Source organism: Phascolarctos cinereus, unplaced genomic scaffold (assembly GCF_003287225.1).
Source record: "Phascolarctos cinereus isolate Bilbo 61053 unplaced genomic scaffold, phaCin_HiC Scaffold_2;HRSCAF=192, whole genome shotgun sequence".
In the NCBI taxonomy this organism is placed as follows: Eukaryota; Metazoa; Chordata; class Mammalia; order Diprotodontia; family Phascolarctidae; genus Phascolarctos; species Phascolarctos cinereus.
Genome location: NW_027555625.1, coordinates 9,530,957 through 9,558,456, shown reverse-complemented (window position 1 = coordinate 9,558,456; position 27,500 = coordinate 9,530,957).

Genomic DNA, 27,500 nt, shown 5'->3' with positions numbered 1-27,500 from the left:
TTGAGGTGGAAATTGAAGGAAGTAGATTCTATGCCTAAGGTACAGTCAGTAACTCAGTCATTCAGCAAGAATTTATTATGCTTATCTGTGCAAAGGCACAACTCATCATGGAAAGGAGTTATTAGGTAACTTTTACAGGAATGCAAAATCCAGTTAAGGATAGTACTATATCCTAAGACGAAGAAGGTAGATGAGAGCTAGATGACAGCAGTCTTTAAGTCCTAGACTGAGAACCAGTACATTGTCTCATAGGCAATAGGAAGCCAGAAGAGACTTTTGAGGGACAGGGAATGACAAATACCTACATGCAAATCACTTCTTTCTGAACCTTGGCTTCTTTGTCTTCAAAATGGGCATAATTATTCATTTATTGACTTTGTCACATGGTTATTTTGAAGAAAATAAAATTAAAAAATTAACTAGACTGAATTTATGACTACCTTGGTATAGAAAATCCTCAAATGGGGAGACTCCCTTTATCTTTTCATCTTGGCACCTGTTCTGCAAATTATAGGCTGTGAGAGTTGCCTGGGGGCACTGAGAGATTAAGTGATTTGCTCAGGGTCACAGAGTCAGTGTGTGGCAGAGAAAAAAGACTTGGACCTAGGTCTTTCTTACCTTGAGGCTAATTCTCTATCCACTATGACATGGTTGGTTGCCTTTCAATAGAAAGTTTAACTATTTAATAATAGTCTATTATATATTTAACAAAAGTTAATACTGATATTAGTGGTCACAGTATTGCCCCTGGTGTTCTCATTATCTCCCATCCATTATTCTGTCCCACTGATTGATGCCTCATCTTACAGGTCAGTCTCCCGCTCTCTGAATCCCCACTGTTGGTTCTCCTCATCACAGGTCACAGAGATGGTGTAGTGGGTGCCTCTCCCACTGGAGAATTTTCTTGGCACTGGTTCAAGGTTCATGATCTGGATCTGACCCTTCTTCATTCTCCAGTCCACAAGCAATCCTCTCTAAAACCCAGTCTCTTAAAAGAAAAGAATGAATTTGCTCACAATGTGACCAAAGAAGACTCCGATTTTATGAACCATTTCTTAGGGGTTCATGCTTCATATCCATTGCCCAAGACACCTAATAAACATTTTCTGCTTTGAGAGATGAATGATTTTGTCAATGATGCAAGGTGGCTGCTGGAGGATAAAGACTAGATCTGTGATTCTGTGGTTATGAAGAACTCCCAGATGAGGAACCTTCCTCAGCCAGTGCAAGTCAACAACTTCCTTGGACCTTAAAGTCTTAAAGTATTGTCTTTTCTTGTTAATCTGCATGATTTAATTTTTAGCACATGAAAAAAAAAAAAGAGAAACTTGTCCAAGGTTATTCAAAGGCTTCTTTTTCTAATGCTAAATGACTGAGACCTACATTTGGGACAAAAGGTTTAAGCTCTAAAGGATTTCAGAGGAAAGATATATGCTACGGACAAAATAATTTGGAACATTCATTAATTTGTATTGCATTTTATACAAAACAAATGTCCATGTACTCTCTGTACCTCAAATTCCTCTGCAATATCTGGCTTAGGTTCTAAGAAAATACATCAGAAGGCAAAGATCTAAATATAATTTCCTTGAACTCTTTGGAGATACATATTAGAAATGTCATCACAACTTTTCTCCCTAGACATCTCTTGCACCATTTATCAACAAAATCCTCTAACCCAGAAGTCTTTTGTGCAGGCTGATGGTGTAATGGATAAAGTGCTGGGCCTGGAATGAGGAAGACCTGAGTTCAAATCTGACTTCAGACACTTACAATCTGTGTGACCTTGATGAAGTCACTTAACTCTGTTTGCCTAAGTTTCCTCATCTGCAAAGTGTTCTGGAGAAAGAAATGGCAAACCCCTCTAGTATCTTTGTCAAGAAAACCCCAAATGGGCTGAAAAAGAGTCATACATGACTGAAACAACTGAACAACAACAGAAGTCTTTAAATAAAAGAAGTGTATTTTTTCGAGATGCTGGAGCAAGGATTTCATTGCAGATATTGGATAGACTACATAATTTCTCAAGTGCCTTACAACTTTGACACAACGGAATAAAAGAGTGGAAGGAACAATGACCTTGGAGAGTCCAGAGGCCTGGCTTTGGCTTCTCTCAAATGTCTACCAATGGGAAAATCAGGGCACTTCTCTGTAACTGTTTCCTCTCCTTTGAAATAAGGATTACAATTTGTTATCAACTTCTCAGAATTATTATTTTTTCCTTGTTTGAAGAAACTACTGTGGGAACATAAAGATATTAAACTCATGAGCTTAGAACTGGCAAAGATTTTGGAGAACATAGCATATATTCCTGCCCATTTATAAAGGAGGAAGCTGAGGCCCAGAGAAGTTTAGTCATTTGTCCCATGTTACATAACTAGTAAGTAGCCAAAACAGGTTTTGAACCAGGGTCCTCTGGGGCCCATATCCAGTGCTGCCTCCATTTCCCCAGGTGCCTGGATTGGAGGCTGTGGGGACTGACTCTTGTAGCCCAGGAACACTTAAGCCAGGCCTCTGGGGCCGTTCTGTTCAATGGCATTGACCCTAAGGGCCATTCATCATGTATCAGGTGCTGGCTGGTGGCACATCTTATTGTTCGCCCACAGGCACACCTCAGCCATTTGTAACACTTGGCTAACCCAGAATCATTCAGCCTTTCCAAGGGACTTTCAAAAAAAGTGGTATGGGACAGAATGTAACAGAATCTGACAGGATACAATGTAATCTTATTATGAAAAATACACATGCATTTAGAGTCATAAAAATACATCGTTGGGATTCAATTACATACCATTCTCTGGCATGTTTATGTTCAAGTTGGTCAATCTATTCTGGACAGTTTGACACCTCTGATTTGCCCCATTAACTATTGTCTTAAACATGAAAAATCCCATGTCATGATGGTTAAGGATGAGATGGTACTTCCATTACGAACTCTGATTTCCAATCATTTACAATGTTCATTCTCCTGTTTGATGATGCTACTATGCCCCATTATGGGTGAGAAGAAAGAAATGGATTGCTGCTACAGAGCACTAATTCTGTCAGAGAGAGAGACAGAGACACAGAGAAACAGACAGAGAGAGACAGAGAGAGAGACAGAGAGAAACAGAGAGAGATAGAGAGATGGAGACAGAGACAGACAGAAAGAAAGAGAGAGACAGAGACAGAGTCAGACAGAGAGAGAATGAGAAAGACAGAGAGAGACAGAAACATAAAGAGAAACACAGAGACAGAGACAAAAACAGAGACAAAGTCAGATAGAGCAGAGAGAGACAAAGACAGATAGACCCTGATAGAAATAGACAGATAGAAACATAGAGAGAGACACTGAAATAGACACAGAAATAGAAGTGAGAGTGCCATACAGAGCAAACACACACACACACACACACACACACATACACACAGAGACAGAGACAGAGACCTAAAGAGAAACACAGAGACAGAGATAGAGAGACAGAGAGAGACAAAAACTGAGACAGAGTCAGACAGAGGCAGAGAGAGACAGAGACAGAGACAGACAAAGACAGACACTGATGGATAGAAATAGACAGAAACAGAGAGAAAGAGAAAGTGAAATAGAAACAGAGAGAAATGGAAGTGAGAGTGCCATACAGAGTAAAAACACATGCAGAGAGAGACACAGAGAGAGACAGAGACAGACAGACAGAGACAGAGATAACCAGAGTTAAAGACAAAAAGGGAGAGACAGTTTGGTGGGGCAGACAGACAGAAGCAGAAAGAGACAAAGAGATACAGAGACAGAGGGAGACAAAAGCAGAGTGACACAGAGAAACGGAAGACAAAGAGAGAGCAGACAGACAAAAAAGCAGAGAAGAAGACAGAGTCAGAGGCAAAGAGAGAAACAGAGAGCAAGAGAGGCAAAAGACAGAGAAATAGAAAGAAAGAAAGAGATCATATAGAGCAGAAACAAAGAGAAACAGAGAACCATAACCAGAGTTAAAAACAAAAAGGAAGAGACAGTTGGGGGAGAGAGAAAGAGAGAGAGAGAGAGAGACAGAGAGAGAGAGAGAGAGAGAGAGAGAGAGATAGCCAGGGCCAGAGAGATATAAAGAGACCAAAGAGACAGAGAGAGACAGCAGACAGACAGAAACAGAGACAGAGAGACAGACAGAGACAGAAATAGAGAAAGAGAGAGACAGAGACAAAGGCAAATAGACACACAGAGAGAAATAGAAACAAACAGGAACATAGAGAACAGAAACAAAGACAAAGAGTGAGAGAGAGAATATTCACAGTATCTTAAAACAACTTTTAAATGGAATTCTTTTTGCACTGGAGTTTTCTAAGAATCTAAGACCCTGCATCTGGGAGGGAACTTAACAATCACTTAATTTAACCCTTCATTTTACAGAGCTCTGGAAACTGAGGAGCTTGGACTTTAAGCCACGCACCCATGGGCATGCAGTGAGCCCACAGTGGTAGCAGGTGTCAGAGCCTAGCACACTACTACAGCATTCATTCCAGTGCAGCAAGAAGCTTCAAAATGATGGTGACATAACACGTTGGAAACCACTTGCTCTGCTGTCCGCACCATCCTTCATAGACTGAGTAGCACAGTGCAATGAACAGATGACTAACCTTGGAGTCAGGAAGGAGACATGCTTATTCCAATCAATCAACCGACCCAGGTAAGTTTGTTAAGCACCTACTATGTGTCAGGCCTAGTGTTTGGAACTGGAGACACAAATACGAGAGTATGGCAGTCACTGCTTCAAGGGGTTGACATCCTACTGTGGCATGAAATACCACATAAATATTATATTTCCTGTTTGCAGACGAGTCAATACAATATTTACCAAAAATAAATAGTGTGAAAGGTGTGGGGGAGTGAATAACAATGAAGCTCATCAGGAAAGCTCTCTTGAAAGAAGTGATTATTGCAGCAATCCTTAAAGGGATCCAGGAGTTCTATTTATTCATGTGATCTATTTATTAAATACCTACTATTGGCTAGATGCTGTGCTAAAGTCTAATACAAACATTATCCCACTTCATCTTCACAACACTTGCATGTAGGTAATGTTATTATCCTCATTTTACAGTTTTTGAAACCAAGGCAGACAGAGGTTAAGTAACTTCTCCAGAGTAACATAATTAGTAATCAAGTATCTGAAGCTAAATCTAAACTCTTCTTCCTGATTCTAGGCCCAGTGTTCTTTTCAGTGGGCCACCTAGTTGCAAAGAGATGTGTGATGGGATGCTGGGTAGAGGAAAGAACAACAAATAAGCCTATCTAGAGTATAGAATGAGTGAGGTGTAGTACTGTGGAATCAGTCTGGGGGGGCAATTAAAATCTTAGAATCATTGATACAGAGATGGGAGTAACTTCAGGGCCTTTGATGGGCTTTGTGCCTGTTTCCTGAAGATCAGTGTAGCAAACATTAGGAGACTTGGGCTTGGATGTATGCACATGAAAGGATGTCATTTTTCGGCCATAAAGCAGGGAGGTCATGATCTAAGGGAAGGAGCCACCACACCCATGAACTGTGCATCATTCTAAATATGAAAGCACATAAACAATATTTGTCATTGTCATTGAGTCATTTCAGTCACATCCAACTCTCCATGCCCCCATTTGAGGTTTTGTTGGCAAGGATATTGTAGTTATTTGCCATTTCCTTCTCCAGTTCATTTTATAGATGGGAAAATTGAGGCCAACAGAGTTAAATGACATGCCCAGGGTCACATAGCTAGTAAGTGACTGGAAATAGATTTCAAGCAAGGTCTTCCCAAATCCAGGACTGGTGCTGTATCCACTGCTCCAGCTAGCTGCCTCCACACACAAATGGCCTTGGCAATTTTAATTTAAATGATCAGTTTGTTAAAGCAACAGATCTAGTCTATCTAGAGTAATCACAACAGCTTAGTTGAGCAAACAGACACACCCAGCTTCCACCCTTGCCTCTGGTGATTGTTAGTTACGCAACCACGTGGAAAGCCACTTTCTATCTCAACACCATCTGTAAGTTGAATTTTAAGAGAGAAAATTGCCTCTTACTACTTTTTTCTGGGTGTATCTATTTTCCTCTATGTCACCCTTTCTGTCTCTCTCTCTTTATCTCTATCTCCCTTTCTGGGCATGAGTTTTTCTTTTGAAATGCTACAACCTATTTAGAAATGCTAGGCAATAGATACCTAGCCCACCACGGCATTCCTACCACGTAGCTTTGTTTTTAATAGGTATGATCTGGCCAGAATTTGCTCCTTGTGGCAGACTCTTACATGAGCCAGGATCACTTCCTCACCATTAGAACACAGTGGAGGAGAACATAAGGCACACACGTCCTTATATGTGCATAAAAACCTCAAAGATAAGTGATACTATCAACAACATTGGCTTTCTTCACCAAGGCAGCTCACCAGACATGAGTGATTTAGGAGGAAATGCCTAGGGATTTATCAGAAGCATATGTAAATGAAATGACTCACCCAGGGTTCTAAGAATCAGCCCAGTTCTAACTCGGGCCTTACCATCTATCTTGGAGCTAAACCAAGGGATCATTGAAACTTGTCATCTAACATTCAAATGATTACGTATGTGATAAGCCTACCAATTAGGAAGTGAGCTTCTGAAGAGCATGGGCTGGCTCACAAAACAAACAAAATCCCTTGTGTTCCCACATTTTAACACGGTATTTGGCACATAAAAATGATATTAAACCTCTTTTTCATTAATTCATTCAATGAATTCATTTTTATGCATGCAGTCAATATAAAGAAGTCCTTCCCATTCTCACTTTGCATTTTCCAGTTTCAAGTCCTTTTCAGATCCAATGATTTATGATTCTGTGATCTTAAAGTTTGAGGAAATTCTCTAACTTGAAAACAACAATAACAACAACCCACAGCAGATCATGAAAGGTTCTTTTTTGTCTTCTATTTCTTTGTTGTTTCTGAAATTGAAAACATCTTGTTTTTCCTGGTCAGCTAGCAATTGAGGTCTTATAGTCAGGGCCATGAACATATATTCCATAGAAGGTTCCTGTCCTCCCACATCACTATTATGATTCTTTTCCTCCTACCTCTAATTGCAGGCCCACTCCACAGCATTCTACCGGACAGAAAAGAAAACAGAGCCAGAAAGGAAGGAAGGGCACCACTATTTCTTTTTTGTTGGAAGGAGTCAGCCAAATGGAATGCCTGCTCAGCAGAAAGGTCAAGTCACTGAGAAGATGATTTGTCATTTGGGCTTACTTTCTCCATTACAGTGAGTCCGTTGAAGAAATCACTGATGGGGGAATAGTGACCTGCCACTTATTTAATGGACTCAGGCTTGGTCTAGTTTGCCTCAAAGTGGTATTTCACATTTTGGGTCAGTGGGCCTTGGTCACTTGTGTGCACATTACCCATCTACTTGCATTCATATTTTGGATAATTATATGAAAACCAATTTAAAAAAAAAAGAAAGGAAGAGGGAAAGAAAGAAAGAAAGATGGAAATAAAATGAAAGAAAGAGGGAAAGTTTGACACAAGTTAATCATCTTTCTATGTACCAGATACATCACCAATGCTATTTTATGTCCTAAATTTGGTAAAAGTAGCATCATTTTGTGGTATCTTCAAATACTTCAGATAAGATGTAATATGTACTCTTCCTTGTTCAGAAATGCAAATGATTGATACAAATAATCACTAAGACTTCTTTGGTGCCTAGAAATTAAAGCAATTTAGAGAATCAGATTCATTTCTTTTTCTTGGATCTTATAATATGCGTACCTAAATTCTGACTTCTCTTCAGGAATCCAGGGGTCAGAATTTAACAGCATCATGTAAGTCTTGGGTGGAGGGCACATGGATAAAGAGATGACCTTGCAGTAAGAAAGATCTGGGTCCATGTCTGGCCTTTGCTTCCTTATGACTGTGACACTTTGAGAAAATCACTCAACTTTTCAGTGGCGTAGGCAACTCTGTTTAATAAATTGTAATACAATGTCGTTGCCAGTCATTACTCTGTATTAGGGCTTGAAATTCATCCTTTGTGAAATGTTTATTCATATCCTTTGATCACTTGTCCATTGTGGAATGGATCTTGTGTTAGTTAACTATGTATCTTGAATATCACACCCTTATCAAAAAATATTTAATGCAAATATTTCTCCCACCAGACTGCTTCCTTTCTTGTCCTGGTTGTATTGATTTTGTTCCACAGAATGCTTTTCAGTTTCATGTACTTGAAATGATCTGTTTAATATTTTGTGATTTCCTCTTCCCTTTGTTTAAGAATTCTCCCCTGAACCATAGGTGAAGATACCTCATCTATTTTATTTCTTTTTTTTATAGTAGTATAGTTTATTTTTTTAATATTTTAACATTTTTACTTAAAGTTCTGAGTTTCAAATTCTATCCTTTCCTCCCCTCAACCCTCCCTGAAATGGTGAAGAATCAGATATAGGTTATAATGTGCAATTATGTAAAACATTTCCATAATTAGTCTGTAGTAGTTCCATTTTGTATAAGATGATTTAAATTAAAAAAAGAAAGAAAGTGAAAAATAGCCTACTTCAGTCTGTATTCATTCAATATCAGTTCTTTCTCTGGAGGTGGATAATGTGCTTTATCATTAATCTTTGGGATTGTCTTGGATTACCATATTGCTGAGAAGAGCTAAGTCATTCCCAGTTCTTCATCAAACAATATTGCTGTTACTGTGTACAGTGTTCTCCTGGTTCTGTTCACTTTGATGTCATTCTGCTTATTTTTGTTGCACAACAATATTCCATTACAATCACAAAGGACAGCTTATTTAGCCATTTCACAATGGATGGGCATCCCTTTGATTTCCAATACTTAGCACGAAAAAGCTGCTATACATATTTTTTGCGCAAATAGTTTCTTTTCCCCTTTTTTTGGATTCTTTGGAATATAAACCTAGCAGTGGTACTGCTGGATCAAAGAGTACCCAAAACTTTGTGGCCCTTTGGACATAGTTGCAAATTGTTCTCCAGAATGGTTGGATTAGTTCACAATCTGTTTTCATTTCTAAGTATTAAGAGCAACCTAGAGAAGAGGTACCCAGGCATTCCTGATAAGAGGAGTAACAGATCATCTCCCTTAGGCCATATTGGGCCTTCCTTTATGCAAGGCCAAGGAAAGGATATCTCATCTCCATTCCAAGCAGCTAGAAGATAATTTGATGATGTCTGAGAATTATGATATTATATACCTAAGCAGGAAGATCCATAATTAAACTAATTATATTGTAATATAGATTTTTGAATGTCAAAGCTAGATAAGATTGTAAAGACTTTTTACTTAATTACACTCATTTTTAGTTGAGGAAAGACATGCCCAGAAGGCTAACTTTACAAGTGTCACACAGTAGCTTAGTGACAAATTTGGGACTAGAACACAAGTCTTTGTAGAAGTTTAAATATTTCTGCTACCCTACAAATCCTTTTCCCTTAAGAAATAAAAGAGGAAAGGAGGGACAAAATTTGGCATCTACCCAATTCTGTAATAAAGCGATCTCAAAATCAATTTGAAATTATCAAAATTCCTAAACAACCAATATGTAGGTATATAAGCATACAGACATATATGTAAGTATGTATATCTATATCTAACCCTTTGTAGAGATTCTTCCCTCTTTCTCGCTAGACTAGCTAAATTTTAAAAATTTAATTTAATTTTAATTTAATTAAAATAATTTAATGTTTAATTATACATATAATTTATTTAATTATATATAATTTATATATATTATATAATTTAGTTATATATGCTTCATTTAATATTAATAATAAATTCAATTAAATTTAAATTTAATTTAATTTGAAAAAGAGCACTTTCTCTTTTACTGCTGAGTACGTTATGTAAAACCTTTAAAAGACAAGATTCATTAGCTCCACAGGGATGTAAGCTCCCATGTTGTGATCATTAATATTATCATCATCACTTCTTCTAAGAAAACCAGAAGTCAACGAAAGGATCATTTTCAGCATTCATGAGTTCACCAGTCTTCACATGCCAACAGTCATAGAAATACATGCCTTATAGGGAGCTGATATTGAAGACTACCTCTGACAGTATATGACCCTTGGCAAATCACTTAACCTTCAAGTGTGCTAGGTGAGTCTCTAAAACTATACATTAAAATAAAAGTTCTGCCCTCCATTGGTCTCCTGAACTCAGAATTTCTTGCAATTGCAGGTCAAGCCTTTAGATTTTACCAGTGAGGGTAGAGAAACAGACAGTAATGGATGGCTATAATGTAGGATTTGGGGTATTTCATTTTGATATGAGAGAAATTTTGCCCCCTTTTCCAAAATTAAGTACATGGTTCCTAGAATTATGAGTCAAAGTGAGTGGCTAAGGTCACACAGAGAGGAAGGGCCAGAGCAAGATTCATACCCAGAGCTTTGGACTCCAGAAGTGGGGATTTGACCATGATATCACATTTCTGCTCTTCCACGACATCCTTGTGTCTCTTGTGAAAGACATGTGAGCTGGCCTGTCTCACTTTCTGAAAAACTCCAATCTTGGGAGCATGCTGACGTGGAGAAAACCATGCTTTTTTCAGGGTCAGAGGCCAGAGTTCAAGGTTCACTTGGTCCTAGCTCTGCAACATTGGATCAGGCAATGAACAATTCTGTGCTTCTGTCTGCAATCCTGAGACTTGTTAAGTATCTATGGAAAGTCCTTTATGAAGATTATATCTCCATTTCAAAGATTTGCCTTTTGAGGAGGAAATTTTTTCTCAAACAATAGGCAGAGATGATTAGGTCCTTATGGCTTTATGAACTTATCAAGCGAAAATTAAAAAACCTGTTAGGTGTCTTTTGCTGGGGCCAGGCTGGAAAGTGAAAGTAAAGGCCTTGTAACTTGGGCCTTGCACCAGAAAATGGGCACATGGGGAAGAGAAAGATAAGAAAAAGCATCTTGTTTACTTTGAAAGACAAAGGTAAAAATTAAATGAAAAAAGCCTCAGTTTTATTAACCAAAACATGAATCTCTGCTTTTTATCTTTCTGCAACATAAAGAGGGAAATGAGAAAATGGATAACTTTTTGAATCATATATATATATATATAGAATGTTCTATCAGTATGAGGATAGCGTGGTGTATACAGAGCTGGACTTCCCTTATGTTCTCCTCCACTGTGTCCTCATGGTGAGGAGGTGATCATGGCTCATGGAGGGGTATGCCATGAAGGGCAAATTCTGACCAGGTCTGATCTTTTTATTTCTTTCCTGTCAGGAAAGAAAACTGTCTTGTAGGAATGCTGTGGTGGGCTAGGTATCTATTACCCAAGCATTTCTAAATGGGTGGTAGCATTTGAAAATAAAGTAAATAAAGTTACCGAGGTATCTATGATTTAACTTGCAAAGCTAGCAGTTGCATATCAAATCAGGTCACCTGACTCCACAAATGTCCAGAAGTGATTTATAGAGCTGATTTTTTGTTTTTGTTTTTGTTTTTGCTAGCCAATGGAGTTAAGTGACATGCCCAGAGTCACACAGCTAGTAAGTGTTATGTGTCTGAGGCCGGATTTGAACTCAGGTCCTCCTGAACCCAGGCCTGGTGATCTATCCAGTGCACCACCTATCTTCCCCCTAAAACTGATTTTTGCAATAGAAAGGAGAATAAAAAAATACAGAAACTTGTTTTGAACACAATTGAGTGGGATAAGGCAAGTCACTTGACTTCTCCCACTCTTTCTTAATTTGATGCCAGAAGTCCTTGCCTTCCAGGTAGTGCCTTTTGTAACCAGAAAGCATACTGGGAAAGAGAAAAGGGTGGTCAGTGGTTAGCAGTTACCCCTCTCCCCCATCTTCTGACTTAGAAGATTCCATTACTCGGTTTAGACCCTAGCTCAAGAATAAAGGGGAATTATCCACTAAGACTGGAAAGAGGAACTTCACACCTAGTCATCCTTCTCCAGTTGCCAGAAAGGGGAATCTAATCTTTGACAAACCTCTCTTTCTGCTAGAAAGAGAAACAACCCTTCAAAAAGCCTTATGATCTTATGATTCTTTAAATCCTTTAAATTATCTGATACTAAATGGTAAAATCTTATGAATCTATTCACTAAATCTATAGGAAACCTAGACTTAAGTGATTGTTATCCACATTAGTCTGTCTCAGCTGTTAAGGTTAGCTTTTCCTAAAGAAAGGAGCTTAATGAAACCAAAAATAAGTAAAAGTCCTCAGTAGTAATCGATTTGCTTTTCAGTACGGAATGTAAGGAAGAGAGAGAAAGCTGATTTTGTTGGATTGCAGAGTGCAGGAGTGAGAATATCATTCAAAGACACTGGAAATGCATGTTGGGGCCAGGTTGTACAGGGTTTTCAGACCTAAACCTGTGAGTTTATATTTTATTCTAGAGTCAAGAAGAAGCTACCAGACTTGTTTGAGCAATGGAATTGTAGTCAGATCTGAGATTAAAGAGAGTTACTTCAGCAGAAGTGTGTATGAGGGATTGGATTGGGGAGAGACTGAAGGCAAGAAGACCAATCAGAAAGCAGCTAAAGAACCTAGATGAGAGAAGAAGGTCTCACCTAAGGAGGGGCACTTCTGTGGGTAGGGAGAAAGGCTTACATGTGAGAGAAGTTGTTCTGTTAGAAGTGACAAGATTTGGTAACTGATTTGGATTTATGGTACGAAACAAAATGAGCAGTCCAGGATAATGCTGAGATTATCTAACTGAAACTGAAAGGATGGTAATATTTTCTACTCAAACAGGAAATATTATAAGAAAGGAGGGTTTCTTTGGGAGGGAGCAGATAATAATTTTATTTTTAACATGTTGACTTTGACATGTCTCTGGGATATGTGGTTTGACCTGTGTGGTAGGCAGTTGGTGATGTACGACTGAAGATTAAGAGAGATATTGAGGCTGGATATACAGATCTGTCTCATTATTTTTCTTCCTCCACCTATATCTCCTTCTCCTTCTAATCTCTATCACAATAATAACCAGTCATCATAATTATTACCATCATTCTCATCCTTGTCCTACTCTCCATAAATATCCTCACCATTCTCCTCGTTATCATGGCTATCATCACCATTCTTTAAATCATCATCCTCACTATTCTCCTCATATCACATTCCATATCTTCCTCATTTTCCCATTACCATTCTCATTATCACCTTCCCCATCACTACCATGCTCCTTATCCTTGACTTTCTCATCACCATCACCACCATCACCATCATCACTACCATTGCCTACAATGCTCAGATCTAAATCATTAGCAAGCATCATACAACTCTCCTCCTCATCACCATCACCTTTATCACATCATTGTCATCGTGACCATTTAAAAAATCTTTCTGCTTACTTTCACACTCTTCCTCCTCATTACCATTTACAATGTTGTGGATGAAAGGATGCAATTAGCAAAAAAAAAAATATCATGGCATATTAATTTACTAGAATAAGAAATGATCATGGCAAGTAGATCCCATTATATGGTGATGCTCCCTAAATCTGCTGTGCTCTATTTCTAGCCTTTCACTTCCTCTCTCTATATTTGGTTCTTAATTGACTATTAATTTGACCCTTCATATTATTTAATTGATACCAGGAGCAGTCTTTGCCCCTTTCAAATAGGATCCTTCTTCTTTAAAATACTTTAATTGTAATTAATTTACCCAGAGCAACATGTTCTCCTAAACATGTCTGATTCCTTCTATTCTTGCTCATTTGCAAGGAATCCAGTCCTTTCACCATCCTAGTTTTACCATTTGCTTATTGTGCAATTGATAATATTTTCGCAAACTGAAATGCCCAGAGGAGATCATGATATTCCAAATATGACTTGAGTAAGGAAGAGACAGAGAGACTATAACTTCCTTATTCCTGGCTACTGTGTCTATCTCAATGAAACCAAGCTCATGTTGCTTCAAGTTGCTGCTAAAACACACTTTTGTTTCTGACAGAGCTCCCCAGCAATGCAATAGTCTTCCTTGTACAGTGGTGAGTCGTCTGAAATACCTTGTGGAAATTTCCCTCCCTCTGTCTCTCTCTGTTTCCTGAATTATGAAGATGATGGTGGGCTGAGGTCCTGGGAGATGAAGAAAAGAGAGAAATCAGCGGAGGGTGAGACTCTTGAGACAGCAGATTTAGGGTGAAAAGGGAACTCCGGTACCATCAAGTATAATGGGGTCATTTGGTGGTGGAGGAATTGGAGATCCAGGGAGATACATGGTGTGCTGAAGGAGACATGGGTAATATATGCAGAAGAGGATTTGCACTCTGTTCTTCTGATTCCAGAGTCAGTACCCTTTTCACTGACCCTCTTCCCCTGACTTTTGTTCTAAGCTACTATGTGGCCTCTTCAGAGTCCTAATTTCAAGTCCTCCATGCCTGGAAGAGTGTCCTTCCTCATTTCTGCCTCCCTGGCTCCTTGTCTTCCCTCAAGTCCCAGTGAAAACTGAACCTTCTGCCTCTCCAAATCCCCTTTACTTTTATTTCTTTCCCTTTGTTGATTATTTCATATTCACTTTGTCTGTAGCATGTTTGTACAGAACTATTTGCTTGTTCTCCCCCCCATTAGACTGTGAGCTCCTTGAAGGCAGGGATGGCCTTGTGCCTTTCTTTGTGTCCTCAGCACTTAGCACAGTGTGTGGACTCCATGCTTAATAAACACTAAGTGACTAGCAGGCTGACTCTGACTTTCCTTTTCTCTTTTACAAAATGAGAAGTTTGTGGTGTGAATTAGTGTTTTTCAAAGTTGCCTTTCAAACTCTTAAGTTCTCAGAGGTGTGTGTGCATACGTGTTTGTGTGTGTGTTTGTGTGTGTGTGTGTGTGTGTGTGTGTGAAATGAGAGGAGGGGCAAGGTTCTTAAACTTAAACCTAATTTAAACATTCACACCAGCCCCCCCCCCGGGTGTCATTTTAGAAATCAACCCCAAGAAAGACATTAACCATTCCTCAAACTAGAGCAAACTTCAAGGTCAAACAGTTCTTTCCCTCTTTCTAAGTGCTTCTTTTATTCTTGCCTCTAAGTCACTCCACAGCTTCACCAGGCTTTTGTGATAAGAATCCCCAATATCCTTGTTCTCTGGGGATGGTCAGCCCTGCCACATTAATACAGGGGAGGAGGGAAATCTTTGTCAGCTTAAAGGCAGAGCTAATCACCATTTAGCATCATGCCTGTTAAGGGGAAGGCGGCTTTGATATATCTCTTAATAGTTCCTTGGTGAGAGACACAGTGGGCAGATTTTAGGCATTTGAGATTTCTAAGCCTCCTGACAGAAAATCTTAGCCCAAAGTCCTAGATTTTATTTGGAGTGAAGGAAAAGGACAGAATCTTCTCTTTTGAGGGACTGATTATGTAGGGGCTGAATCCCTTTTCTGAGACATGTGCTGAGCATAAAAAGGAGTGTTTCCTGACTCCCTATGCAGTCACTTAAAGGGACTTCTTGGCCAGGGAAATAATAAGAGATTTTATATAGAGCATTAGCCCTATTAATATTCAACAGGAAGTGTTTTCCCTGAATTCAGTCTAAAACCAATGACCCCACAGACTTTGAGAAATGTAGAATGGTTTAGAAGGGGGAAAAAAGGCCTGAATGGGCAAGTAGGAGAACTGGCTTCAAATCCCAGTCCCATCAGTGGCTATGCGGATTGGTGAAATAATCACCCCTCTCTGGGACTCAGTTTCCTCCTCTGCAAAATGAGGTGTGCTTGATGACCTTAAAAGTCATTTATGCCTCCCATTCTCTGGGATTGTAAATCAGCCTATTGTTCTTCTATAGAATAAAGTGTTAAACCAAGGTCAGTGTGGTACATGGAAATGCTAATTAAGTTTGGAGCCAAAAGACCTGGCTTTGAATTTTGGGTCTGCTCCTTATTATTCATATGATGTTGGACAAATCATTTAACTTCCCTGAGCCTTACTTTTAAGATGAGGGGGTTGGACTGTGACCTCCAAGATCCCTACAAGCTTTCAGTCTATGATGCTAAGATCTGACCCTTTCAACCTGAAAATGGTAGACCAGGACTCACGGTGATAACAGTTGGGAAATTGACTTGTATGACTACAACTCTCTAATCATCACCCAGTTTTTTTTTTATTGTGATGAGCACGAGGCTTTACCCATTAGTCTTTCTCTTAATCAGTTTCATTTATTAAGACTACTGGGCCACTTTGTTACTTACTTGGATAAATTAATCTTTGTGAATAATCCTGATAAAGAAGCAATTAAGTCGACTCAGTTTATGCCACGCAACTTCCACTCCCACCCCTTAGATGAAAATGAATTCATTGTTCCCATCCTATTTTCCCTCATCATATGAAGTCTGTAACTTGAATCTTCTCACATATCCCACTCAGCAAGAAAGGACTTTCTGTACAGAGCTAAGGAGCACAGGGCTGCAGAAGGGAAGGAGGTGTTGTAGGATTCATAAATAGACTGGGACCCTCACTTCTATGCTGTGTCACAAACCTGCTTTGGCCTTTCATTTTGTCCTCATATGTACTGAATGTCCACTTAAGGATCACAGTGGCATAAGACAAAAGAAGCTGGAGCCTCAGGGCATCTTCAAGCCCATCAACAGTCTAATTGTCATTCAAGAAAAGAGAAAACTCAGACCCAGGACAGGTGGGGGATTTGCCAAAGGAGACACAGGTCATGAGTGTCGAAGATTGGTCTGAATTGTAGTACTTTAGAGAAATGTGTTTTCTACTAACCCGTAGGGCATCATTTTCTACTGTACCATAAGGGCTCTTAAGAGATCTGAACTTCAGTCCCAGCCCTGAAGCATCCCAGCTGTGCAACCTTGGATAAGCAAATTCTCTGAATGACAAATTTTTATGCTACACGATGAGCAATATAATAATCCCACCCAAAGAAGATGATAGTGAGGAAATTTTTGCAAAGTTTAAAAATGCTACAGAAAGGCAAGTTACAACACTAAGTTAGGCTTTTCAGTGCCTCAGCTTTATTAACTAGGAAATATTCAAAGAACGTTTAGACATCAGAGATCAGTCAGTTTGATTACCAACAATGTATTCCCTCCTTTCCTCTTTCTCACAGGGTACTTGTCTCCATGACTCTACCCCCAAATGTTAGCGTCCTCCCTCCCAAACCAAATTACTTACTAAATGGTTTTATTTAAATTTAACTATTTTATATTGTCTTTCTTCCTCTCTTTATGTATATACATGTAAGCTTATGTGTAAATAGATGATAGATAAGATAGCATTTAATGAAAATAATTTTTAAAAAATTCTCTATTTTTTTGTTCCTCCTTCCTTCCTTTCTCTGTCTTACTCCCTCTCTTCTTTTCTCTCTTTCCCCCTTCTTGCCTTCCTCCCTCCCTCTCTCCCTCTCTTTGAGATTCAGAGAAGTTGCTTATCCAAGGTTGCACAATTGGGATACATCAGAGCTGGTACTTAAGTTCAGATCTCTTAAAAGCCATTATGGTACAGTAGAAAATGATGCTCTATGGATCTGTGAAAAAACATTCCTCTGGTGGTGATGAGGATGGTAACCCTCTTTTCCTACCACAATTGGCCCCCTCAGTGATAGTTGTGGGACAAAACTGGAAGCCTGAGACAGCGCTATTGTCAAAGTTCTTGGTCTCAAGATACTAGACTGTCTCCATTACAGTTTAAGGAGGTGCTCCTGGAGGTGATGAAGGTGGTTTGAAATGATGGGTCCACTTCACCTCCTGTCTCTTATGCAAGGTTGCTTCTGCTTCTACTATGTTGGCTTGCCTCCTTCACAGGGGGCAGGTGGTTTGCATCTAATGATCACAGCTGATTCTTCTTGAGAATGAATTATTTCTGCAAATGCTGGCTGTAAAGACTGGGTTGGGACCAGGATTTGTGGTCTGAGAGGTGCTACCGCTCTTAAGGTTTTGATGTTTCTTTGCATATAAGAGGAGAATTCTGTGTGTGTGTGTGTGTGTGTGTGTGGTGGTGGGTGGGTGTGGGTGTGGGTGTGTGTGAAGAATATATTCTCTTTCAGACATATTAAGTCATAGGAAACTTGGTCAATATTTTTAACAGGAATGATAGTTGATTTGACTGACATTCACAGAGCTTGAGGTAAAAAGCAGGTAGGGTGGGTAGGCTTGCTGGTGAAGGTTGGACATGGCCTACACCAGTATGAAGGTGATTGGATAGTGAATTCTATATCAGTTGGGTTAGATAGGGTGAGATTTCCCCAATCAGGAGGCCAAGGTAGCAGGGTGGGAACTTGTTTGTGAATCTGAAACAGAATACAGAATAAGATACTGTGTCATGAAAAATGGCCATGCCTTTACTTCTTTCAGGTAAACTATATTATTTCTTAAATTTATATTCTTATCCTGCCTTTTCCTCCCTCAAAACTTTTCCCCCAGACATCTAGCATGACCTCTTCCTTCTTTCCCTCACATTTCTTCCTTTCTGTCATCTGGGACTTTGGGGGACTTTGGGGGCTTTACGTTTTAGATTTGCTTTTTGCTATCCCTTTAGATTAGCACAATGCTTGGTGTGCTGAATATGCCTTTGATTACTTCCATTCTTTGGTTGGTTGTTGGCCTTCATTTTTTAAGGGAATCAAAATTGCATCGCAATGCTAGAATCAAGTTTCAGTGCATCTGGCTGTGGCTGCTCATACCAATACAAGCTAAGAATGTTCTACCACAGGACAGGCACAAGTAGTCCATATGAACATTTGGGGTGGATTCTCTACATTTGCTATCTTGTGTTTGTTTTGATCTATTTCAATTCTGCTTTACTTAAAGAGCACATCAACTTTTCTGATGTGGGCACACCAGTGTCTCCCATGTCACACAATCAATTCTAAAGTTCTGAAGAGAGACCTTGAGAGTGTCCTTGTGTCACTTCTTCTAACTATCATGTGAACACTTGCCGTGTGCGAGTTCTCCATAAAATAGCCTTTTTGGCAAGCACATGTTTTACTTTCAAACAATGTGGCCAGTCTATTGGACTTGAGCTCTCTGAAGTAGAGTTTGAGTGCTTGGTAGTTTAGATTGAGAAAGTACCTCAGTGTCTGGTATATTATCATGCCAGATAATATTCAGAATCTTCCTAAGACAAATCAAATAGAAGCAATTCAGTCCACTGGCATGGCGCCGGTAGTCTGTCCAGGTTTCATAGGCATACAGTAATGAAGTCAGCACAATGGCTCTATAGAACTTCCGTTTGGTAGTCAGTCTAATACTTCTCTCCCATATGTTCCTTCACAGCCTCCTAAACACTGAGCTAGTTCCGGCAATGCGTGCATCCCTGGAAAGCACACTACCAAGGTAAGTGATTTTATCTACAGCATTAAAACTTTTCTGTTTGCTGTAACTTATGGTTCCACATATAGATGGTGTGTTGCGTGCTAATGGAGCACCTGTGTTTTCTTGCTGTTAATTGTTAGGCCAAAATTAGCATAAGAGGCAGAGAAGCAATCCATACTCTTTTGCATCTCAGCTTCAGAGGCTGTACTGAGTCCACAATCATCTGCAAACAGAAAGTCATGTACCAGCACTCCTTCCACTTCAGTCTTGGCTTGTAGTCTTTTCAAGTTGAAGAATATGCCATAAGTGCAGTAACTGATCTTGATGCCATTTGCATCCTCATTGAAAGCATTTGATAATGTGGCTAAAAATATCAGTCAACATTTATTAAGTGCTTACTGTATACCAATCAATTTGCTAAATGCCAACCATTACATTAAAATATCCCACAAATGCCATGATTTTGCTCAAATATCTCAAACTTGGGTTGCACTCTGCCCTACCTATTTCCACAGTCACCTTATCCATATTTTGGGCAGCTAGGTGGTGCAATGGAAAAATTAATGAACTCCACTATCTTTGCCAGTTCTTGTTGTCCAATTGTTTTTCAGATGTGTCAGACTCTTCATGATCCCATTTAGGGTTTCGTTGGCAAAGATATTTTGCCCACATGGGGTCACAAACATTCATGTATGACTAAAATGACTGAACAATAACTACCATTTGCTGAGGTTCAGCTCAAACACTCCCTTTTAGCTTCACGTTCCCATCTAAACTTATGAAGAATACAACAATATCCAGGTGGAAACGACCTAAGGAGTAATTTTGTCCAATTCATAGATAAACAATGATTGCTTCGTATTCCCAAGTATAATATAATGTCTTTGAGACTCAGAATCTCTTCCTTTCTTTTTCTTTACATTTCTGGTTTCTAATATTATTCCCTGACAATAGTAGTCATTTCATCAATCATTGTAGGTTAGCAATGGTTGTTGGGTACAACTGAATCATATGGAATCCAACCATACCTACAAATGGTCATTCAGCTTTCATTTAAAGGTTCTGGGTCTTACCCAATCAGTAATTGTGAATATGTATTATGTATCAGTCTTTGAGCTAAGAGTTGAGCAATACAAAAACAAAAACAAAAACAAAAAAAAGGAAAATCATGGTCTCAACTTTCTTTTTTTTAATTAATTTATTTATTTTTAGTTTTCAACATTCACTTCCACAAAATTTTGATTTCCAAATTTTGTCCCCATCTCCTCCTCCCACATCCAAGGATGAAGTGCATTCTAAATATCCCTTCCCCCAATCTGCCCTCCTTTTCATCACCACCCCTTTCTTTTATTTCTTTCCCCTTCTATTTTCCAGGAAAGCAGGATAGATTTTTGTACCCCATTGACTATATATCTTATTTCCCAGTTGCATGTAAAAACAATTTTTAACATTTGTTTTTAAAACTTTAGGTTCCAAATTTTCTCCCTTCCTCCCTCCCTACCCACCCTCATTGAGAAGACAAGCAACTTGATACAGGTTATGCATGTGTAATCATGTAATGTATTTCCATAATAGGCATGTTGTGAAAAACTAATTGTGTTTTCCTTTATTCTATCCCACACCCATTTATTCTAACCTATCCTTTGACCGTGTCCCTCCTCAGAAGTATTTGTTTCTGATTACCTCCTCCACCAATCTGTCCTCCCTTCTATCATTCTTCCTTCTCTTATCCCTTTCCCCTCCCTTATTTTCATGAAGGGTAAGATAGATTTCTATAACCAATTGAGTGTGAATGATATTCTCTCCTTCAACCTAATCTGATGAGTGTAACATTCACTCATTCCTTATTACCTTCATCCACTTCCTCTCCACTGAAAAAGCCTTTTCTTGTCTGTTGTATGTGAGATAATTTACCACATTCTACTTCTCCCTTTCTCATCTCCCAGTATAATCTTATCTCATCCCTTAATTTTATTTTTTAGCTATCATCCCTTCATCTTCAATTCATCCTGCACCCACTGTCTATGTATGTATATCTATGTGTGTGTGTGTTTATGTGTTTGTAATTTTCCCTCCAATTATCCTCATACTGACAAGGGTCTCATGAGTTACAAATATCATCTATGTAAGAATATAAACAGTTCAACTTTAATAAGTCCCTTATGATTTCTCTTTCTTGTTTACCTTTTCATGCTTTTCTTGAATCTTGTATTTGAAAGTCAAATTTTCAATTCAGCTCGGTCTTTTCATCAAGAATGCTTGAGAGTCCTGTATTTCATTGAATATCCATTTTTTCTCCAGAAGGATTATATTCAGTTTTGCTGGGTAGGTGATTTTTGGTTGCAATCATAGTTCCCTTGACCTCTGGAATATCATATTCTAAGCCCTCTGATCCCTTAAAGTAGAAGCTGGTAAATATTATGTTATCCTGATCATATTTCTATAATATTTGGATTGTTTCTTTCTGGCTGTTTGCAGTTTTCTCCTTGATCTGAGAACTCTGGAATTTGGTTGCAATACTTCTAAGAGTTTTCCTTGGTTATCTCTTTCAGCAGGTGATTGTTGAATTTTTAAGTCCTATTTTTCCCTCTAGTTATAGAATATTAGGACAACTTTCCTTGATAATTTCTTGAAACATGATGTCTAGGAACTTTTTTTTTTTTGATAGTGGCTTTCACACAGTCCAACAATTTTTAAACTATTCCCTCCTGGATCTATTTTCCAGGTCAATTGTTTTTTCCAATGAGACATTTCACATTCTCTTCCATTTTTCATTCTTCTTATATTGTTTTATAATTTCTTGATTTCTCATCAAGTCATTAGCTTTCATTTGCAGCATACTAATTTTTAAGTAATTATTTTCTCCAGTGAACTTTTGAACTTCATTATCCATTCAGCCAATAGTGCTTTTTGAGGCATTCTTCTCCTCATTGGCTTTTTGGACCTCTTTTACCATTTGGGTTAGACTATTTTTTTAAGGTGTTATTTTCTTCAGTATTTTTTGGGTCTCCTTTAGCAAGCCGTTGACTCGTTTTTCATTTTCTGCATCACTCTCATTTCTCTTCCAAGTTTATCCTCTACTTCTCTTACTTGCTTTTCAAACTCATTTTTGAGCTCTTCTATGGCCTGGGATAGTTTCACATTTTTCTTTGGAGACTTTGACTTTTGACTTTGTTTTGGCATTTTTACTTTGTTGTTTTCTTCAGGTTGCATGTTTTGATTTTCTTTGTCACCAAAGAAAGATTCCATGGTACGCCTTTTTTTTTAAGACTGTTTGTTCATGATCCCAGCCAATTACTTGACTTTTAAACTTTTTGTTAAGATAGGAGTCTGATTCCCATGTGGAAGATGTCCTGTCCCAAGGTGCAGGGGTTTTGTACAGCTGTTTTCAGAGATACTTCTAGGGACCTATAAATGTTCAGTTCTTCCAAGGTGGTATGATCAAAGGTGAGGTGTTTACTCATTTTCTGGTCTGTGCTCTTGTCTATAAGGGATCAAAAGCACTCTTTTCTGCCTTTGAACTGTGAGTAGGATTCCTTTCTCATCTCCACCACAAGCCCCACCACGCCAGTGCTCCTTATCGTCGCAGGACTGCCACCCAGGATTGAGACTCGGATCGAAGCACAGGCAAAGCAAGATAATCCTGCCTCAGCACCAGCAAAGAGATCCCTGCAATCTCCTTCTGATCAGTGGTTCAATTTCCCCATAGTCTGTGAGCTGAGAGCTCCAGAATCAGCCACCACCCCGGGGCTATGCCAAAAGTGGGGCTGGATTAAGCTCCTCTCTCACCAAGGTCTAACAGACCTTTCCCACTTACCTTCTAAGTTGTTTTGGGCATTTGTGGTTTGAGAAGTCTGGAAACTGCTCCAACTTCTAGTGATTCAGTCCCTAGAAGCCTGCTCCGGGTTTACTGAGGCCTGCGTGGCCCAAACTGTACTACACTCCTCTCCCAGTCCCATGCAGCAGACCTTTCCTGTTGATCTTCCAGTTTGTCTTTGGCTGGAAGTTTGTTTCAGTCTGTCGTTTTATGGGTTATGCTGTTCTAGAATTTGTTTAGAGCCACTTTTTACAGGTATTTGGAAGGGTTTGGGGAAAGCTCGACTAAGTCACTCCTTTTACTCCCCCATCTTGGCTCTGTCTCATGTTCCCTACTTCCAAGAAGCTCCACTTCTAATGAGTGAAGACAACATGCCCCCCAACATGAACAAACCATATATATCCATTGTAGAAATATATAATGTATAAATGGCAGGTCATTTAAGAGAGAAGGAACATTGTGGGGAGGAGGCTTCCTCATGCAGAGAGTTGAGGGATTTCACCTGAATATTAAAGAAAGCCTGAAGGGAAGTCATGAGGATGAAGTGCAGAGGGAAAATATTCTAGGCATAGAGGACAGTCAATACAAAGGTAAGGACTTCAGAGATGGAGTGTCTCATTGAGGAAAAGCAAGTAGTGGGGAATAAAGTATAGGAAGACTAGAATATTAGAAAAGAACCAGATTGTGTGGGACTGGAGTGTCAGAGAGAGGATTTTATATTTGATACTACAAGTTAATATAGAAGAAAAGGAGTTGATTGAATGGTGGAAGGTGGAGAGATTGATATGGAACTTTAATTTAAAATGATCAATTTGACAGCTGAGAGAAGGATAGAGTGGAGTAGAGATAGAGGAGGAAGGGAGGGCAATTGAAAGCTATTGTTAGGGGCAGCTAGGTGGGGCAGTGGATAGAGCTCTGGCCTTGGAGTCAGGAGGCCCTGAGTTTAAATCCAATCTCAGACACTTGACACTTACTAGCTGTGTGGCCTTGAGCAAGTCACTTAACCCCACTGCCTCACCAAAAAAAAAAAAGAAAAGAAAAGAAGAGAAAAAAGAGCTATTGTTAACAGTCCAGGTGCCAGGTTGTGAGGATCCATTTTAGGGTGGTGGAGAGAAGGGGGCAGTGGAGGGAGGACATGGCGAGATGTCGTCCACCTGTGCCTCTTCTTGTATTTGGATGCTCCGGCTTGTGAGGCATAAACCCACATGTGGGTTTTTGCCAGTCACACCAATTGCTCCTACTTCTGCCATGCAGAGAAAAGCTTTAATCCCCTTTCCAAGTGATACTGTCTTAAATACTAAAAGAGCACTAGTATGCCTCACCCCTATATTTCTCTAGATCAAGCATTCCAAATTCCTTCAAGATATCTACAAAAGCATGAATTTAAGCCACTTATTGGACAGCTCGCAGTTTTTTGAATGGTCTCCAGCTTATCCATACATTCCTCAGAAGATAGTACCCAGAGCTGAATACAGCCCTCCAGATATTCTCTGACCTGAACTGAGGAAAGCATGCCCAGTATTTCCTCCTACTTGAACCTTCTCAAGGTGATTTAAGGTTATGTTGGCTTATGGCTTGCTTTGGACTTTGTAGTTGTACTTCAGTCATTTCAGTCACGGCTGACTCTTCATGACCCATTTGGGGTTTTCTTGGCAAAGATACTGAAAGAGTATGCCCTTGTAGTCCACTAAAATCTCTGCATGTTTTTCATCAATTTGTTTATCTTGCCCACCCTCCCTCACTTAATTCTGAGGAAATTAATTTCTGGAACACACCTCAGTGGATCCCTCCTGGTATTTTTACTTATTGCATTTTAATTGGTATAAAATATATTAGTCTCCATGGATTATAAAAAAACAACCCTACTAGATATTATTTTATTAGATTGTAAGTTCCTTGAGGGCAGAAACTGCTATTCATTTATCTTTCTGATTTTCTCAGTACCGAAGTTCTTGTGTGGTACAGAGTGTTAATAAATCCAGCACACCATGCTGTAATATGTAGCAAGCAGGCCTCAAGTATGTGGAGCAAGCTAGTCAGGGTTTCCCCAGTGCCAACAATTTCATACACAAAGAGCAGAGAGCTTTTGGATTGTTTGAGGGGCATCCAGAAGGGCCTTCCCTGCTGTGATCATGAAGCATTGTCTGCCTCAGAGATTACAATTTGTTACTCCTCTACTGTGTAGCTGACTTGGACAATTGGAAGCTATTTTATTCACAGCCCGGTTGGGACTATTCACACAGAATGATCTGAGAACAAATTGTACTTCTTACTTGCCAGGGGAGTTCAACTGGGAAAAAAAAAAAAACCTTCAAAAAAGTTCAACACTCTAGAAACAGGACAAGACGGGTGTTGAGAAATATTTCATCTTTTGTCTGTTATGAGGATGATGCATACATCCTTTTAAAACCTGAGCTAAAGAGCATATCTAAGCCAATTTTTAACATTCCTTGGTTTTCTCATTGGTAGAGCCAAAGGGTATAAAGTTCCAGGTATGATCTTAGGTTCCAACTCTGTCATTAAATACATTGTCATGTGAAGCATATTTGCTCCCCTTCTTGGTCCTCAGTTTCCCTTGTTGCAATAAATGAATGAATGAAAAAGCATTTATGAAGTTATTTATATGCATTTAGCAACACACTAAGTTCAGGTGGTGGCAATATTCGACAGCAAAGACAGTCCCTGCCCTTAATGAGTATGAATGGGGAAACTCTCTGCTTTTTCTATAGGAGAAAAGTGGCCAGGAAAAAAATAGCACTTTTGTCTGGAAAGTTACAGCAATGATGAGTTGGACTAAAAGGGAACAAAATGACAGTCTCCATCCAGACACAATGCCTCAGTGATTTGGATCCAAGTTCAAGGTTCTAGAGATTGAGAGCAGAGGAGGAGCTTTGGGGAAGAGCTGGACAGAGAAGAGAGGAGAGGAGAGAGTGAAGGAAAGCATGATGGCTGCTGCTGCTCTGAAAATGGTCCCAGACTGACAGTTACCAGTCAGGGCTGAGGGGTGAGGGCAGGGTGGATATTCCTCCTAAGCATGGCATTTGCCTTCAAATGAAAGGACTGTGCTAAGTACTTTTCAAGTAAGCTTCCAGATCTGATTCTATTTTCTTTCTTCTAAGTCCCTCCAAGCTCTAACATTCTCTGTTGGCTATTCTAAGGCTCCTTCTATCAATGACATGCTATGCTCCATATTCTTCTGTGCTCTGACATTCTCTGCTGTCTGTTCTAAGGTGTGCTCCTGCTCTCACATTCTATACCTCTTGTTCCCTCCCAGCTCTGGCCTTCTTTGGTCTATGCTCTTATGTTTCTTTCAGCCTTCCTTTTCTCTGTATTCTAAGGCTCCTTCCAGTGTTGATGTTCTGTAATTTCAAGAGAGGTAGAACACAACATATTTGTGGCCCAGAAAACTTTAGGATATTGTCAACTGTCAAAGATACTGTCAAATTCAATAAAATTCCAAAAGTTCTTTCCCCCATAAAATCAATGGAATTGAAGAAATGCCTGGCATTTTATCAAGAAATATAATGTGAAATATACTCACATTAAAAGAATAAAAGCCTTTTGCAAATCACTGTGAAATTATCAAAGGATAGAAAATGACTCTGGTGTCATAGGGAGTATTCGATTTTCTGGAAGTTATGTTATAAATGTGACTGCAAGGCTCTAGCTGATGAGCATTCATTTAATTATGAAAGGTTAGAATTGTTTTCCCTACAATAAACAAATTCTGCTTATCCTGAATTCTCATTTCCTGTTTCTTTCCTTGTGCCTTTTATATTATGCAAAGGCATTTGTAATATTAGGAAGATTGATTTATTGACCTTCAGCTAAACAACCTGCTTGAAGTGAGACAGACTCTAATTGCTTCTAGCTAATAATAATAATAATGATAACAATAATAAACATAATGATAAACATTTATATAGTGTTTTAAACTTCGAGAAATGCTTCAGAATATTACCTTATTTTATACTTACACAACCGTGGGAAATAAGTGGTAGTGTTATCTCCATTTCACCATTGAATAAACTGAGGCATGTAAAGGTTAAGTGACTTGCCCAGGATTACACAGTTACCAATTATATGACATTGGTTTCGAATTTCAAAGACACAAACAAAATAGCTCCTCTCCTCAAGTGGCTTACATGTGATTATGGTGAAAACATGCAAAATTAAGTAAATGAAAAATAATATACAAAGTAAGTGCAAAATAACTCTGAAGTGCAGGAGAGTGTTAACACCTGGATAAAACCTTGAGAGCGAAGTGATATGCCAGGGAATATGTGAACTATTTAGTAATCAATCAAAAAACATAGAAGCAATATGCTGGTGTGATTTAGGGAAGGGCCACTGATTTCATTAGTGGGAAGAGAAAGGTACTGGTGAGGAAATTCTCCTATCAATGTAGGGGATCCTTTTCTCTGCATAATAAATAGTTTTTCAAAAATCAATGATGGATCTCATAG